At 36.0% G+C, this 16,736-nt stretch overlaps 1 long non-coding RNA gene and 1 pseudogene across 1 annotated transcript in view; one reads left to right on the forward strand and one right to left on the reverse strand.

Annotated features, from left to right (window-relative positions):
- Window positions 1-2,552: 2,552 nt before the first annotated feature.
- The window catches only part of LOC144320394 (uncharacterized), a 95,907-nt gene continuing 81,723 nt past the window's right edge, over window positions 2,553-16,736 (reverse strand). The window contains exons 2-3 of the long non-coding RNA XR_013385928.1: window positions 4,873-5,032; window positions 2,553-2,955 (exon numbers count right to left, since the gene is read on the reverse strand). This is a non-coding gene — a long non-coding RNA (uncharacterized LOC144320394). The remainder of the gene's footprint in view (window positions 2,956-4,872; window positions 5,033-16,736) is intronic.
- Window positions 13,400-16,432, forward strand: LOC144321287 (large ribosomal subunit protein eL8 pseudogene; annotated as a pseudogene).

Raw genomic sequence — 16,736 nt, forward strand, 5'->3', positions numbered from 1 at the left:
ATATGTTCTCATTAGTTAAAGATACATATTATGAATTCTAAGGCCATCTCTGAAAAAAAAAGTGAGAGTTACATGTAATAAGGCAACAATGGAGTAAGAATGAAATTACAAAAATTACTCAATCCAAAAGAAGCTATAAAAGAGAAAAAAATACAGTTATCAGACAACACTAATAGAAAATTGTTAGGAGGATGGTAGATTTCAGTCCAGTCATATCAACAAAACAATGAAGTAAAAGTGTGGGAGAAGCTATGCATGGAAAAACTAATCAAAATAAAGATGAATAATTATATTTATATATGATAAAATCAATATGCAAGAAATAATAATCTTAAATGCCTATACAGCAACAGAGCTTCACAATCCCTGAGGCAAAATTGATAATACTGAAAGGAGAAATAGAAAAATCCACAGCAGTTGGAGACTTTGACACTCTTCTTTCAGTAACTGAGAGAAAATGTAGATGGAAATTCAGAGAATTTCAGGGAATTCCAACTACAGAGAAGATCTAAGCTATGTCACCTATAAATTTGACTTATTTTCCCTTTAGAGAATACTCCACTAAATAATAGCAGAATATGTATTATTTTCAAAAGCATATGAAACACTTTCCAAGACAACTATTTAAAACCAAATGTCAACAAAATTTAAAAATTGATCTACACAACGTATGTTTTCTAACAATCACAGATTAAAATTAGGAATCAAACCAATAAACTATCTGGAAAATACCCCAAATATTTGAAAATTAATACAATACTAATGGGTCAGGAAAGTCGAAAAGGATATTACAGTTAAATATACTTTGCACCAAATGACAATGAAAATACGTTAGGTGATGCCAGAAGCTAAAGAAGTGCTTGGGGGAAATTTATACATTAAATGCTTATCTTAGATGAGAGGAAAAAAATCTTAAACCAATATTCTAAAGTTTCCACTCTAAGAAACTTGAGAATAAAAGGGAAAATTAAGTCCCAAGCAAGTAGAAGAAAAAAAAAATAAGTAAAAGCAGAAGTCAATGAAAACGAGGGCAATAAAAAATTGGAAAAAATCCATAAAACACTTGTTCCTTGATGGAGAGGAATGGGGGAGAGAAGATTGGTAAAACTGGTAAATTTCTAGCCAAGCAAACCGAGAGAGAGAGAGAGAGAGAGAGAGAATCACATTACACATACATACATTATGAATGTCAGAAATTAAAGAGAAAATATCATGACATTAATAGGAACACTACAAACACTCTACACTCATAAAATCCACCACTTAGATAAAATAGTGAAATTCTCTGAAAGATCCAAACTCCAAAATCTCACTGAAGAATTAGATAAATGGAATATTCCTAAATTTATTACAGTAATTGAATTTATACTGGAAAACTCCCCAACAAAGCAAGCTGCAGGCCACATGGTTTTATTCCTGAATTTTCATCAACTGATCAATATACTACCTTGTTTTAGTGTGTTTCTGTTTTATGAACCCTTATTTAATACATATTTTTCATCCATTGACACTGGACTCACTGACCAGCAGCAGGATTCTTCTGCCCTGAGCAAAGCTTCTCTCTCATGTGTTTCTTCTTTAAGTCCTAACACTTAGGAACACCAGACATCATTTCAGCAGTACACTAAGGGGGCATTTGAAACAGTAAAATCTCTAAATAAAAAGCACAAAAATGTGAGTAACATGAAAATAAACAGACCAGGAAAATGCTGCTTGTTTGCAGTATGAGAGCTGAGACAGAAAAGCAAAGTAACACCTTGTCTGGCCTCTGCTGGGACCATGCACACTGGGGGACTCAAACTTTTTGCTGTTCTGTGCATGTCTGCAAATGTTGCAAAAGCACCATGAATATTGATTTTGGGGTTAGAGACAAATTTTACCAAGTAGGCAAATTCACAAACACAGAATCTACAGATAATGAGGATTGACTGTAATTCACCATATCAACAGAATAAGAAGAAAAACTCTGTTATTATCTCAATAGATGGAGAAAAAGCTTTTGAAAAATTCAACACCCCTTCATGATAAAGCTTTGAGCAAACTGGTAATAGAAAGGAACGTCGTCAAGTTGATAAAGGGCACCTACTAAAAAAACTACGGCTCAGATTATACTTAATGGTAAAAGGCTAAATATTTCCCTTCCCTATGATTGGAAACCAGACAGGGATTTCTGCTTTCACATCTTTTCATCAACATCTTATTGGCTGTCCTACTTAGCATAATAAAGCAGGACAAAAAAAGACACACAGATTAGAAAAAAGAAATACAACTGTCCTTATTCTCAGAAAACAAGACTGTCTACCTAGAAAACTCCAACTCTTTTTTATCTTATTTTATTTAAATGCAATTAATAAACATATAGTGTATCATTAGTTTCAGATGTAGTTTAATTATTCATCAATTGCATGTAACACCCAGTGCTTGTTAGATCACATGCCCTTCTTAATGAATCTTAAAAAAAAAAAAAAAAAGTAATGCTAAAAAGCAAGTTTATCATGGTTGCAGGATATAAGGACAATATGAAGAGAGCAATTTTGTTCTATATAGTAGCAATGAACAATTGGAAATTGAGATAAAAGTAAACTTTACAGTGGCACCAAATATAACACAGGTATAAATCTTACAAAGTATGTGCAAATCTTCATGCATAAAATTATAAAGCTCTAATTGAGGACATCAAATAAAACTTAAATTAGTTGAGCAATATATACCATGTTCCTGGAGTTAAAAATTCAACAGTCTTAATATGGCAATTCTCCCCAAGTTCATGTACAGTATAATTTCAATCAAAATTTCAACAATTCTTTAATAGAAGAATAGACAAGTTGTTTCTAAAAGCTGTATGTGAGGGCAAAGAAACTAGAATAGCCAAAACAATTCTGAAAAAGAATAAATTTGGAGTATTTACACAACCCGATTTCCATTCCGACCATAAAGATCAAGACAGTGTGGTCTCTGGTTTGAGGGGGAGAGGGGAAGGACATCAAGAGAGCACACTAAAAAGTCCAATAATATATCCACCTATATACAGGCAATTAATCTCCACAAAGATGCAAAATAATTTCGATACAGAAAGGATTTTCTGTTTAACATGTGGTTCCAGCATATACAAAAGAATGACTCTCTCTCATCATACGTCACATTCAACACAGTAAATTTAACCAAAATGGTCATTGACATAAATTAAAAACCCTAAAACCATAAAAATATATGATGCCTGATATAATCAAATAATCTATATCCTTTTTGATTCTTTGTTGTGGAATTATACCCTCAATACTTGAGATTTTTTTTTTTTTTTAATCACCAAAAATTTTGCATTTGTCTATTTCTCCATTAAGTCTGTCAGGGTGTTTTTTTTTTTTTTCCTAACTTTATTTTATCTTATTCTAAGTTTTTATTTAAATTCCCGTTAGTTAACAAATAGTGTAATATTAGTTTCATGTGTACAATGTAGTGATTCAACACTTCCACACAACACCTTGTCCTCATCGCAGCAAGTGCGTTTAATCCCCATCATTTGTAAGTTTGTCACTTTTTGATTTGTGTATTTTGAAATTCTGTTATTAAGTGCATAGACATTTATAAATTATTATAATTCCTCAATATGTGAACATTTCTTTAGGAAATGTGCCTTTTTGTCTCTTGTAACCCTTCTCATCTTGAAGTCTTTTCCTACATAAATATAACAACTCCAGCTTCTCTGATCTTACAGTTTGTGTAGTATATATTTTGTCTTCCTTGTAAATTCACCCTATCTGTGTCTTTGTGTCCAACTCTCTTGCAGACAGCATCCAGCTGCTTTCTGGTTCTTGTTTTCTTGCCCATCTGAAAAAGTCTCTTTTTGCCCATCCCCCATCCCCTCGGGCAACCATCAGTTTGTCCTCTGCATTTATAGATCTGCGTCTGCTTTTTGTTTGTTTGTTTAGATTACACAGTATAAGTGAAATCATATGGTAATTGATTTTCTGGCTTTTTTTTTTTTTCTGACTTATTTCACTTAATACAACCCTCTCTAGGTCCATGCATGTTGTCTCAAGTGGTGAGATCTCATTCTATTTTTATGGCTGAGTCATATTCCATTTTACTGAAAAACAGTCTTTTGATTGGAGTGTTTTGCCCACTTTACCTGAAGGTGTACTCAGATAGTTGTATTTAAGTCATTTTGCTATTTTTCGATTTGCCACCTATTTATTTCTGTCTGTTCTTTCTCATTTTCTGCTTTCTTTTATGTTAAATTATTTTGAGTATTACATTTTTTCTTTGACCTACTAGCTTTAATTCTTTGCATTTTAGTATTAGCAAGGTATTACAACATCCATCATTAATTTAGTGCAAAATTCTTGGAGTTAATGTTTAATTATTTAAGTTAAATATTAGAAATTTGGAACAATACTTCTATAGTTATTCCATATTCCTTGTGTTATTGTTATCATACATACTACATCTATTTTGTCTATTTTATAAGCCTGATATTCAGCTATAACTTTAGCTCTAGGCCACCACCCGCCTTTTAAAATACTTTAGAAAAAGAAAAATGTAATATTTTATATTTACCAACATATTTATTTCCTGTGTACTTTATTTCTTTTAAATCTGAGTTACCATTAGTGTCCTTTCCCTTCAGTCTAAAGCACCTCGTCTAAAAATTTAGAGGCAGTATGCTAGATTCAGTGGATATAAAATTATTAATGGACAATTTCAACAACTTGAACATGTCTTCTCAATATTTTATGGACCGTTGTAACTGCTAAGAAGTCAATCATTAACTATACTGCTATTCCCTTGCATGTAATTTGTTATACTTTTCTAGCTGCTTTCAATATTTTTCCCCATCATTGACTTTCAGTAGTTTGATTAAAATACACCTACCTGGGACGTTCTGTTTTCGTCCTGCTTGAGTTTTATTAAAAATTCTTGAATCTTCATTTTTTAAATTTCCCCCAACTCATTTGGGAAGATTTTGGCTATTATAACTTCAAGATTCTCTGGAACACTTGAGACTCTCTCCCTTCCTCTCCTTCTTCCCCTCCTAGGACATAAATTACACAGATATTGGACTGTTGGATATTGTTCCACAGCTCCCTAAGGTTCTGCTTAGTTTTTTTTTTTTCAATAAACTTCCGTTATTTACATTAGGTGATCTTTATTGATCTAATCTCAAGTTTACTAATGTTTTTTCTACCACCTCCAAATATAGAGCCTACCCATCAATTTTTCCTTTTAATTATTGTACTTTACAGGTCTAGATTTTTTTTCAGTTGATTCTGTTTTTGTATTGATAGTTCCCCTAACTCTTCAATTTTTCCTGTATTATTTGAGCATATTTGCCTTTAATTTTTTAACACATTATAATAACTGTTTTGATATCTTCATTTGCTAAAGCTAGTTTCTGGACCCACTAAAAGTCAACTTCTACTGTTTTTTTGTTTTGTTTTTTGTTTTTGTTTTTGCGTAGGTCACATTTTCCTGTTGTTTTGACAGGTCTAGTAATTTTTAGTTAAAAATGACAGTGTACATATTGCAATCTGTATCCATCTTCTGAGGACTGTTTTTTGTTGCTTCCTTTGTTTTCTGTATTTTATTGTTGTTCTAATACACAATGACCTATTCCAGATTCAAAGTGTAAACTTGGTCTACAGTACATTTTGCAACAGGTGATACCTCTGCTTGATTTTTATAAATTCCCAAAGCTACATGTTTTTAGCCTGAGAGTGCCCCCTGCATCTGCAAGTTGAGCAGTTAGCCAAGCCAAGGATTTGAGCAGGGTATAGACATGGATTGGAGGCCTCACTGTATAGGATCGCATGGCTTAAGTGATCCCTTCAAGTTTCAGCTGCTCCTCAGTTTCAGGTCCTGTCCACTGATGCCTCAAGCCCACAATACTTCAGCTGCCTGCCACCAAGCTGTGCATACTTTGGGAAAGGTACTCAGTTAAAATAGCAACAAACACAGAGCTCATCCAGTGCAGTTCTGTCTTTCAAGGTTCAGTTTCTTCTTCAATCTCTATTTGTTTAGGGGTAGTCCCTCTAGGCTCTTCCCTGCACATGTGTAGTTTAGTATCAGGGATTTAGGCAATATACACTAGATTTTGGATCTCATCCATTCTGTAATTCTCACAAGATTTCCCTCTTAAATTTACAGCAATCCTTCCAGGCCTCAACTGGTTCTTTGAGTTTTTTTGCTTTGTTTTGTTGTCATCTCCACCCACAAACATGTAGTTTTCTGCTGCCATAGACATAGTGGTTGAGAAGAACATGCAGGAAAAATAATTACAAATGCTCAATTTCTACCTTGTATAGTTACAATTTTTCAAGAGTAAACTCTTCTCCATTTTTACATAATTTAAAATGTTTTCCAGTGCTTCTATCATTTTTTGTACAGATTTTACAACTGCAAAAAATAAATAAAATAAAATAAAAGATTTTACAACTGCTATTTCCAAAGAGTTTGCATTAACAGTTAATTCTATTGCCAATACTCTAAAGAGCATTTAAAGTGTTATTGTTTTCAGTTTTATTACAGAAACAAAACATGTTTATTATAATAAATTTAGCAAATATAGGCATATGAAGAAAAGGAAATGAAAATTACTTATAATCTAACTATCTGAAGGTAACCATCGATAATATTTTTTTAAGATTTATTTATTTATTTTTATTTATGATAGACACAGAGAGAAAGAGGCAGAGACACAGGAGGAGAGAGAAGCAGGCTCCATGCCAGGAGCCCGACGTGGGACTCGATCCTGGGACTCTAGGATCGCACCCTGGGCCAAAGGCAGGCGCCAAACCGCTGAGCCACCCAGGGATCCCCTAACCATTGATAATATTTTAATAACATTATAATACTATTGATAATATTTCTATCATTTCTGCAATGAGATTATTGCATAAGATTGCCAGTTTTCAACCATAAACATTCCTGAAAGATATGCAAAAGTCATTATTAAGAATGACTTTTATGTTATAAGATACCAAACTTAGATATATTTAAAGAACAATAAAGAAATATTATGAGCAACTTCATACTCAAAAGAGTGACGGCCTCAAGAAAATGGCCAAATACCTTTAAGGAAATAAATTACCAAACTTTCAAAATCTGTGGGGAGAAGAAGTAATCAGTTTTAGATGTTTATACAACTGAGTATCCATCTGGAAGTTTATGGAGAAAAATCAGGGCTGCATTAATAGATTTTAAAGTCACCACTATCTAGATAAAACTGGATGGAGACCATATACTGTTAGCCTTTGTAGGGCATGTGGAAGAATTTTGTCTTTACTCCCAAAGCAATAGAAGCCACTGGCAAGTTTTATGCAAGAAGTTGACCTAAGGCTTGTCTTTTGAGAGGTTCAGTAACTACACCACAAACACCTTAACAGGGGAGAGAGAGAATTGCAGGGAAATAAATCTTATAACTATTTCAGTAGGTCAGATGAAAATGATGGCCTACAGTGCTTTTGAATAAAGTAGGAAGATTTATGAGCTATTAAGGAGGTAAAATCAGAAGGGTTTGTTGATGGATTTGATGTTTAGAATGAAAAACAGTTTCTTCTGGCCTGTGTAACTACATATGAGATTGCCATTCACTGGACTAAGGAAAGTGCAAACCATACGTTCATTTTTTAAATTTATATCTACTTGGAAAGTGTGTAAGCCTTAAGAGAATTTTTTTCTTTTACATTTAAAACATTTGATCTCAAAATTAACATAAATAGAGAAGGAACATATCTCACATAATAAAGGCCATATACAATAAGCCCTCAGCTAACATCATGCTTGATGATGAAAAGCTGAAAGCTTTTCCCCTAAGATTAGGAACAAGGCAAGGGTGCCCACTCACTACTTTTACTCAACAGTGTTGGAAGTCCTAGCCAATTAGGCAAAAAAAGAAAAAAGGAAAAAGAAAGAAAGAAAGGGCATCCAAGTTGGTAAAGAACAAGTAAAACTGTCACTATTTGCAGAAGACATAATACCATATATAGAAACCCTAAAAACTTACCAAAAAATAATTAGAACTCATAAATGAATTCAGCAGTTGCAGGATACAAAAATCAATATGCAGCAATCTGTTATGCTTCGCTAATAACAAACTAGCAAAAAGAGAAATTCAGCAAATAATCCCATGCACAGGGACAGCTGGGTGGCTCAGTGGTTTAGTGCCTGCCTTTGGCCCAGGGCGTGATCCTGGGGTCCCTGGATTGAATCCATCAGGCTCCCTGCATGGAGCCTGCTTCTCCCTATGCCTATGTCTCTGCCTCTCTCTCTCTCTCTCTCTCTGTCTCTCATGAATAAATAAATAAAATATTAAAAAAATAATAATCCCATGCACAATTGCATCAAAAGGAATAAAATACCTAGGAATAAATCTAACCAAGGACTGAAAGACCTGTCCTTTGAAAACTGTAAGATATTGATGAAAGAATTTGAGTATGACACAGATAAATGGAAAGGTATTTCATGCTCATGGATTGGAAGAATACATTAATAGGTCTGTGATACCCAAAGAAATATACAGGTTTAATGTAATCCCTATCAAAATACCAATAACAGTTTTCACAGAACTAAAACAAATAATCCTAAAATTTGTATGGAACTGTAAAAGACCCCAAAGAGCCCCAATAGTTCTACTTGAAAAAAATAACAAATCTGAAGTTATTACAGTCTCATACTTCAAGATATACTATAAAGCTCTAGTAATTAAAACAGATATGGGAACAAAAATAGACATAGAGATCAATAAAACAAGATAGAAAGCCCAGAAATAAACCCATGTATATACAGTCATTTAATCTACAACAAAAAAGGCAAGAATATACACTAAGGAAAGGATTATTTTTTAATAAGTTGTGTTGGGAAACTGGACAGCCACGTGCAACAGAATGAAAAAAGACCACTATCCTACAACATACACAAAATAAACTCAAAATAAAAGATGACCTAAATGCAATATCTAAAACTCCTGAAAGGAAACATAGGCAGTAAACCCTTGGACATTGGCCTTAGCAACATTTTTCTGGATAGATCTCCCCAGGCAAGGGAAACAAAAGCAAAAAATAACAATTAGGGCTATATCAAACTAAAAATCTTCTGCAAATTGAAGGAAACCATGAACAAAATGAACAGACAACCAACTGAATGGGAAAAGATATTTGCAAATATATTCAGTAAGAATTTAAAGTCCAAAATACATAAAGAACTCCTATGACTCAACATGAAAAGAAAATCTGATTAAAATTGGGCAGAGGACCTGAATAGACATCTTTCAAAGAAGACATCTTTCAGAAGCCAACAGGCACCTGAAAAGATGTTGAGCATTACCAATCTTTGGAGAAACACAAATCCATATCACAGTGCGGTATCATCTCACACCTGTCAGAATGCCTAGTATCAAAGATACAAGAAATACTAAATGTTGAGGAGGATCTGGAGAAAAAAAAGAACCCTTGTGCACTGTTGGTGGGAATTTGAATTGGTGCAGCCCCTTTGGAAAACAGTACAAAGGAAGACGAGTGAAATGAGTTAAGGAGTTTAATAAGTAAAAACATAAGGAATATAGTCCATAATGTTGTAATAACTCTGTATAGTGACAGATAATAACTACACTTATCATGGTGATCATTTAACAATGTATAGAAGTGTCAAATCATTATATTGTACACTTGAAGCTAATATGTCAACCATTTGTCCATTAAAAATAAAAACTATAACAAAAAAACTGAAAAAAATTAACATGAATATCCTGTCTAGACACATGAGACTAACAAAGGCACTCCAGTTGCCTAGTAATATTGTCATACCTTTTAAAACATGATTACAAAGAATCATGCTAATATTGTCACACCTGTCTCTACCTCAAATTTTCCCACACTAAATTGTCAGTGTAATTTCAGCTCCCGGTAAACAACTTAGCCTATTTCTGAGTCTTAGTCCTTCCATAAGTTTTAAAACTCCTTCAGCTTCTGACACTAAGTGATCATATTTATTGCTGTTTACGTGGCCCACCTTAAAAGTTTCATGTGTTACTGGATGAAATATGCAGAATGATGACTTACTGGGGGGACACCTGGGTGGCTTAGTCTGTTAAGCCTCTGCCTTGGCTCAGGTCATGATCTCAGGGTCCTGAGATCAAGCCCTGCATAAGACTCCTTTCTCAGCGGGGAGTCTGCTTCTTTCTCCCCATCTATCTGCCTCTCCCCCTGCTTGTGCTCTTTCTGTCTCTCTCTCTCTCAAATAAATAAATAAAATTTTGAAGTGACCTATTGCTACAAGAAAAATTTTAAAACAGGTCTTTCTAGCATGTAAATAATTATAATAAGCATTGAGTATTAATAATATTTAGCATAAAACTTTTGGCAAATTCATTTATTTTCTCTTAAAACACTGATAGCATTTTGTAATTGTTGCTCTGTGTTATATTGATTTTTGTGACACTATCTAATTGCTTTCTCATTTCTCTAAAAAAAGTCATTCATTCTGATGGTATCATATAAATAAAAGTGCATTTCACAAAGCAACGCTAACAATTAGTTCAAATAGAAAATTTAAAGTTAGAAGACTACAGAGGACAAATACGTATCCTGTAATATTAAAGATAACCATTTAGTAAGTATTAAATTATAAAAATACAAGCCATACTAAAGTTACTCAAATGTGAACCATGGACTACATAGCAGTTATCAGTCATATATCATTATGTGATACATCTCACACCTATGTATTTTCAGTGCCTAACTGGAAATGACAAAACCTGACAAGAGTATTTTTGACACTACCTGACAAGAGTATTTTTAAAAAAGACCTATTTATTTAGAGAGAGGGATGGGGAAGGGGTGGAGGGAGAGAATCTTTAAGCAGACTCCCTGCTGCGCATGAGAGGAGGGAGGTTGGGGGGGGGCAGTACTTTATCTCACAACCCATGAGATCATACTAGAGCCAAAACCAAGAGTCAGACACTTAGCAAACTGAGCCACATAGGCACCCCTTGACAAGAGTCTTTTGTGTCCAGTAGAAAAGAACAGCAAGGCATGATAGAGACACAGTACCTGGAATGTGTGGTGATGACCAAGGATGCAACAGTCCTCAACAGTGGTGCCTAGTAGGCATCATGACACCCAGGAAAAACAAAAGTGGTTTCTAAGAGAGCAACACAACCCAGAACATATATTCAATATAAGCAACAAGACTGTTCACTGCATAACATATGGTCATCCAACCAACCTGTCAATGAAAAGATGTGAAGCATTCAGCAGGAGCTCCCAGAAATATTAAATTTAGAGGTAAGAGACTTTTGAAACCAGATGACACCCTACATGAGCCAAGGGAAATCTTGGTTATTATCATTAATATAAGCCCTCAGTAAGGCCTGAAGAAATAAATGATCCTGGTGGACTCTATAAGGGAAAAGCAGAAGGGAGAGAAGTTTATCCCAATCATCACCCAAGTCCTTGAGTATATAATCGTTGAATTTGTTATTAACAAAGAAGAAGTAGCACCATCCTCCAATCTCTTCCTTGGTATCAGGACAAGAGGAGAAATGGCTTGGCAATAAAACTGATGTCGTGGCTCCTTTTGGATCATGATAGGGACATAGTTGGGCCATCACTTCTACTGTCTGTCCAGGGGAAGCTGAGGAGTTGTTTTAGGTCAATAGAACCTGAAACAGCAGATTGCACAGCAGACAGAGGAGACTACCTGGTGACCTTGGCAATCCTTTTATATTGTTTCTCTCTTGTTTCTGTCTTCATAAATGAGAGTTTGTGCTTCACTAACCCATCTCTCCTAAAGCAGCACTGATTGCTCAATGCCCCAAGTGCAACTGTATTTCTTAGTGTAACAAAGTGGATGGATATCAAGAACTATCACATTTCTTTCAGTCATTAGGCAGGCAGAGTTTCTTAAAGAGAACCAATTTATTTTACTTTGTGAAACATTGGGAGTACATAAATGTGCTGACACTTGACCTTTCCTGACTTAACATGTGAGTAACTATCAACCAATACTTTAAAACTCCCCTAGCCAACTGTAACATTACAAAATAAGCTCCATGAAGGCAGGGATTTTTGGTCTGCTTTGTGTAACACTGTACCTGTGGGGCCTAAAATTGTGTTTGACACAGATTAGATTTTCAACATTTTTAATTAATCAATACCAGTGTCTTTGCTCAAGATAAGATGAATTAAGGACCACTAATAACTTAAAATGAGGACAGTGTATTTCAAATATCTGGGGAGAATAGTAGCAGGCATTCCAGGCTTAAGGAAAGGAATAGTTAAAATAAATCATGAGAAATAAAAAGTATGTGGGTCATTCAGATGAAAAGAAAAGATATCCCAGGTAGAACCGAACAAAGTAATCTAAGTCCCTGGGGCTAAGAAACACACTGTGTGTACAAAGAAGAGCAAGTGATGCAGTGAATTCAAGGAATGGAACGTGAAAGAGAGAAAACAGAATGAACATTGGAAAGACAGGTTATGGTTAAGGTTGATGTAAGGCAAATACAGAGACTCAAAGGGCAAGCCACAGGATATGGATTTTATGCTCTCGGAGTGGAAGAGCTGCTTTCTGCTCTGAATGTGAAAATCATATCTGACTCCTGGAAAAATTAATCAAGCAGCAGTCCAGATTGGTGAGGATAGAACTGAAGACAAAATGCACACTAGAAAGGCAGGTCATACTCTTCCTGAACAATCTAAAAAACAACACCTGACAGCAAGGAGTGGCCTCCTCCAGTCAAATCTATCTAACATGAATTCGTATAACTTACTTCAGATGGGCAGTAAGAATAAAGGCAAAAATGCTATAAAACCAAGAATTGTGGTTTTCTTAGATCTGTCAAAAATTGATTTTTTTCTTATTCTTAAAGGCTTTTAGGCACCAACTGTAAAATAGTAAAACAAAAGAGTAAAAATAGCTTTCAGTACAAAAGGTAGGAACACAAAGAGAAAGGAGAAGCCCAATGGCAATAGACTGCAATGATATGAGAAAGGTGTGTTTGGCAGAAAGAGCAAAAAGCAGGTGGGAGATGAGAAAACACTGAGATGTGACACCTAGAAGTGTATTCTGCAGGACATGATCCATGATACACTGCAAAATCCATAGGATGCATATATTACAAAAAGTTCGGGAAAAAATGAAATTCAGCTTTAAGAATTTATACAAAGGGCAGTACAGCCCTAGTGATTGATTATCCAAATCCCAAGCAAATAGGAGTATTAGTCTGTCATCCCCCTGCAATGCCCAGGAAGAAACCACAGGGTCCAAAACACTCAGGGCACAAAAGCAGAAATAAAATTTTGACCTAGCAACGTTTGGATAGAGCCAAGACTAAAAGTCAAGTGAGATGAGGTTAGATGGAAAAACTAAACTCACTTTTGTAAAGTATGCACACCAATTCGTAATGCCTGATTTAAATACAAGGTAACTCTTGAGCACAATTTTATCTCATGCTATTCATTTTTGTTAGAAATTTCAATTGCATTGTTTTGCCATTTTCTAAGAATCATTAATTATCATTAAAGGAAAAATGTCTAAATCTGGTCATGCTCCACCAAATATCTTTTCATTTGAACTGGTGGTCAGGTGGTAACATTGGATATACACAATTGGGTCTCTAGGCTTTAGAGAGAAAGGAATGAGAAGAGTGACTATCTGATTGGCCTGAGAGAGGATGGCAACACGAAATGCACATGTTATATGTTGAGCTCTTCCTTTCATATGTGAAAAGATTGGACATTATTCTGTCCCTTCCTTACCCAACACATGCAGAGAGTTTGACCATGATCTCTAATCCATTCCCTGATGGTGCTCATGCATTGCTGTACTTCTTTTGTTTAAGATTTTAATATTTATGCACAAGAGACACACAGAGAGAGAGGCAGAGACATAGGAAGAGGGAGAAGCAGGCTCCATGCAGGAAGCCTGATGTGGGACTCAATCCCAGGATCCTGGGATCACACCCTGAACCGAAGGCAGACGCTCAACCGCTGAGCCACCCAGGCATCCCTGCTGTACTTATTTTTAAGATTGAATCCTTAAAGGATAGGAAGCAGCATGTCATTGATCCACGTCATATACAGCAGCCTGAAAATTGCTCTTTCCTGTTGTGAACCAAGCATCTATGAGTGGAAATGAGTCAAGGGACATCACTATTTTTTAGTCATAGAAGGAGAGCAGAACATGAGAAAGCTACAGAGAAGGGGACACAGGCTTTTACCCAAAGGCAGAGCAGAACATATAATTCACTGGAGGCTATAAGAACCAATGGGTAGGAGGGAGATGTTCTCCGGGAAGAACTAGGAGGAGGAGGACAACCAAAAGGCTGTTTTCTGAAAAAGAAGTTGAGCTAATCTGAAAAGGATTGCATTTTAAGCCACTAATTGACTTAAATGGATAAGTTGAATCCTTTCACACACATTCACATATCTTGCCCCACTCCTGAAAGAAATGAACTAACACATACACGGGTTGTCAAATCAAACAAACGAATCAGTCATATCCAGTAGCATACTTTATGAAATAATTTCGAGTAGACATGAAATCAAGAGGTTCAGATAAGATAAACAGAAGTCTGAATCATCAAAAGCAGCTCCTCAGGTCTTTCCTTCCCATCTAGAACAAAATTAAGGAGGTTTGGGGAGGGCCTCACAGAGCAGAAAGTGTTTAGGTTATAAAACATGTCTGTTTTACACTCCAGAGTGTTGAAAGCCTTTGTGAAGTTCTCCAGGAAGCTAGGCCTTAACCTCTGGGTTTTACTTGCTATGGATAATCTTCACCTAAGGGCAATCTGCTAAGGGCATATCAGGGATAAAAATACATCAGTATATTTATTCAAAAGTCCATTTGAGATTAGACTGAGCCACCCAATTCTTTCCACTTCCCCATAAGATCTCTCTCTCCATATCCAAGCAGGACAGATTGCAGGTCAGCTGCTCTAACCCCCCTCCATGCAGTAAGTGGAACTCTTATAGAAGAACAAGAGTAAAGAAAGTTTTATTCCTGCACCTATGTGTCATTGATTCCAATTTCCTGTGATCTAACTAGTTCAATTTTGGCCATGATCTGTCTTCTCATTTAAATGCTATTTTGCCATTTTTTTCATGAGTCAGCAGCTCCTCTACAGAGTCTTCTTTCCATAAAATCTTTCCATAAAAATCCTATTGCCTATCACTTTGAGTTCATATTTTGGAAATCTTAATAAGGTCCTTACATTTGGAAGGAATATTCAAACTGACTTCAAGATAGAGTATATTTAGCACATAAAACTTCAGTAACTAAAAAAATAAAAAATAAAAAATAAAACTTCAGTAACTATTTTTTCGAGTTAAAAAACATTGTCCTGGGCACCTGGGTGGCTCAGTTGGTTAAGCATCTATCTGCCTTTGGCTCAGGTCATGATCCCAGGGTCCTGAGATCAAATCCCACACGTCAGGCTACCTGCTCAGTGGGGAGCCAGCTTCTCTTTCTGCCCTTCCCCTTGCTCACGATCTCTCTCTTTCTCAAATAAATTAATTAATTAAATGTTTTAAATGTACAGAAAAAGGTCAAATATATTCTATTAAGAATAGAAAAGTCCCTCTCTCCTCCAGCAAGCCAAGATGCTGCAAGGGAAGAAGGCAAAGGGGAGAAGGTGGCCCCAGACCCTGCTGTTGTGAAGAAGCAGGAGGCCAAGAGGATGGTCAATTCCCTATTTGAGAAACAGCCCAAGAATTTTGGCATTGGAAAAGACATCCAGGCCAAAAGGGACGCCAATTGCTTTGTCAAATGGCCTGGCTACATCTGGCTGCAGCAGCTAAGGGCTATTCTCTAGAAACATCTTAGAAGTGCCTCCTACATTTAACCAGTTCACCCAGGACTTGGACCACCAAGCAGCTACTCAACTGTTTAAGCTAGCCCACAAGTACAGACCAGAGACAAAGCAAGAGAAGCAGCAGAGATTGTTGACCTTAGATGAGAAGAAAGCTGCAGGCAAAGGGGATGCCCCCACTAAGAGGCCACCTTTCCTTCGAGCTGGGGTTAACACTGTCACCACCTTGGTGGAAAACCAGAAGGCTCAGCTGGTAGTGATAGCACATGATGTGGATCCCATTGAGCTGGTTGTCTTCCTGCCTGCCCTGTGTCATAAGTTGGGGGTTCCCTGCTGCATTATCAAGGGGAAGGCCAAGCTAAGGCATCTGGTCCACAGGAAGACCTGCATCGTTGTCACCTTCACACAGGTTAACTGGGAAGACAAGAGAGCTCTGGCTAAGCTGGTTGAAGCCATCAGGACCAATTACAATGACAGGTATGACAAGATCCACTGCCACTAGGGAGGCAATGTCCTGGGTCCAAAGTGGGTGGCTCGCATTGCCAAACTGCAAAGAGCAAAGGCTAAAGAACCGGCCACCAAACTGGGCTGAGTGGACGCTGTTGAATTTTCTGTACATAAAAGTAATAAAATGTTCTCCTCAAAAAAAAAAAAAAAGAATAGAAAAGTCACCCTAAAATGTGTTATGAAAACATTTTCAATGCAACACAGAAAGTGGGCAGTTCTTTTTGTCCAAATACATGGGATGCATTTAATACTAAAAGTATTCTGAGAATGCCCTCAGTCAGAGTCTTGCTAAAATTAAGTAAGGGATGTTCATAAGCAAGCAAACAGGTATATGGTCCAAAAGTGACGTAGCATAGCTAAAGTCTTCTTAGTTAAAATCTACTCAAGGCATTGCATTTTTTCTGGCAATAATTGGAATAGATGT

The sequence above is a fragment of the Canis aureus genome, chromosome 9 (genome assembly GCF_053574225.1).
Source record: "Canis aureus isolate CA01 chromosome 9, VMU_Caureus_v.1.0, whole genome shotgun sequence".
NCBI lineage: Eukaryota > Metazoa > Chordata > Mammalia > Carnivora > Canidae > Canis > Canis aureus.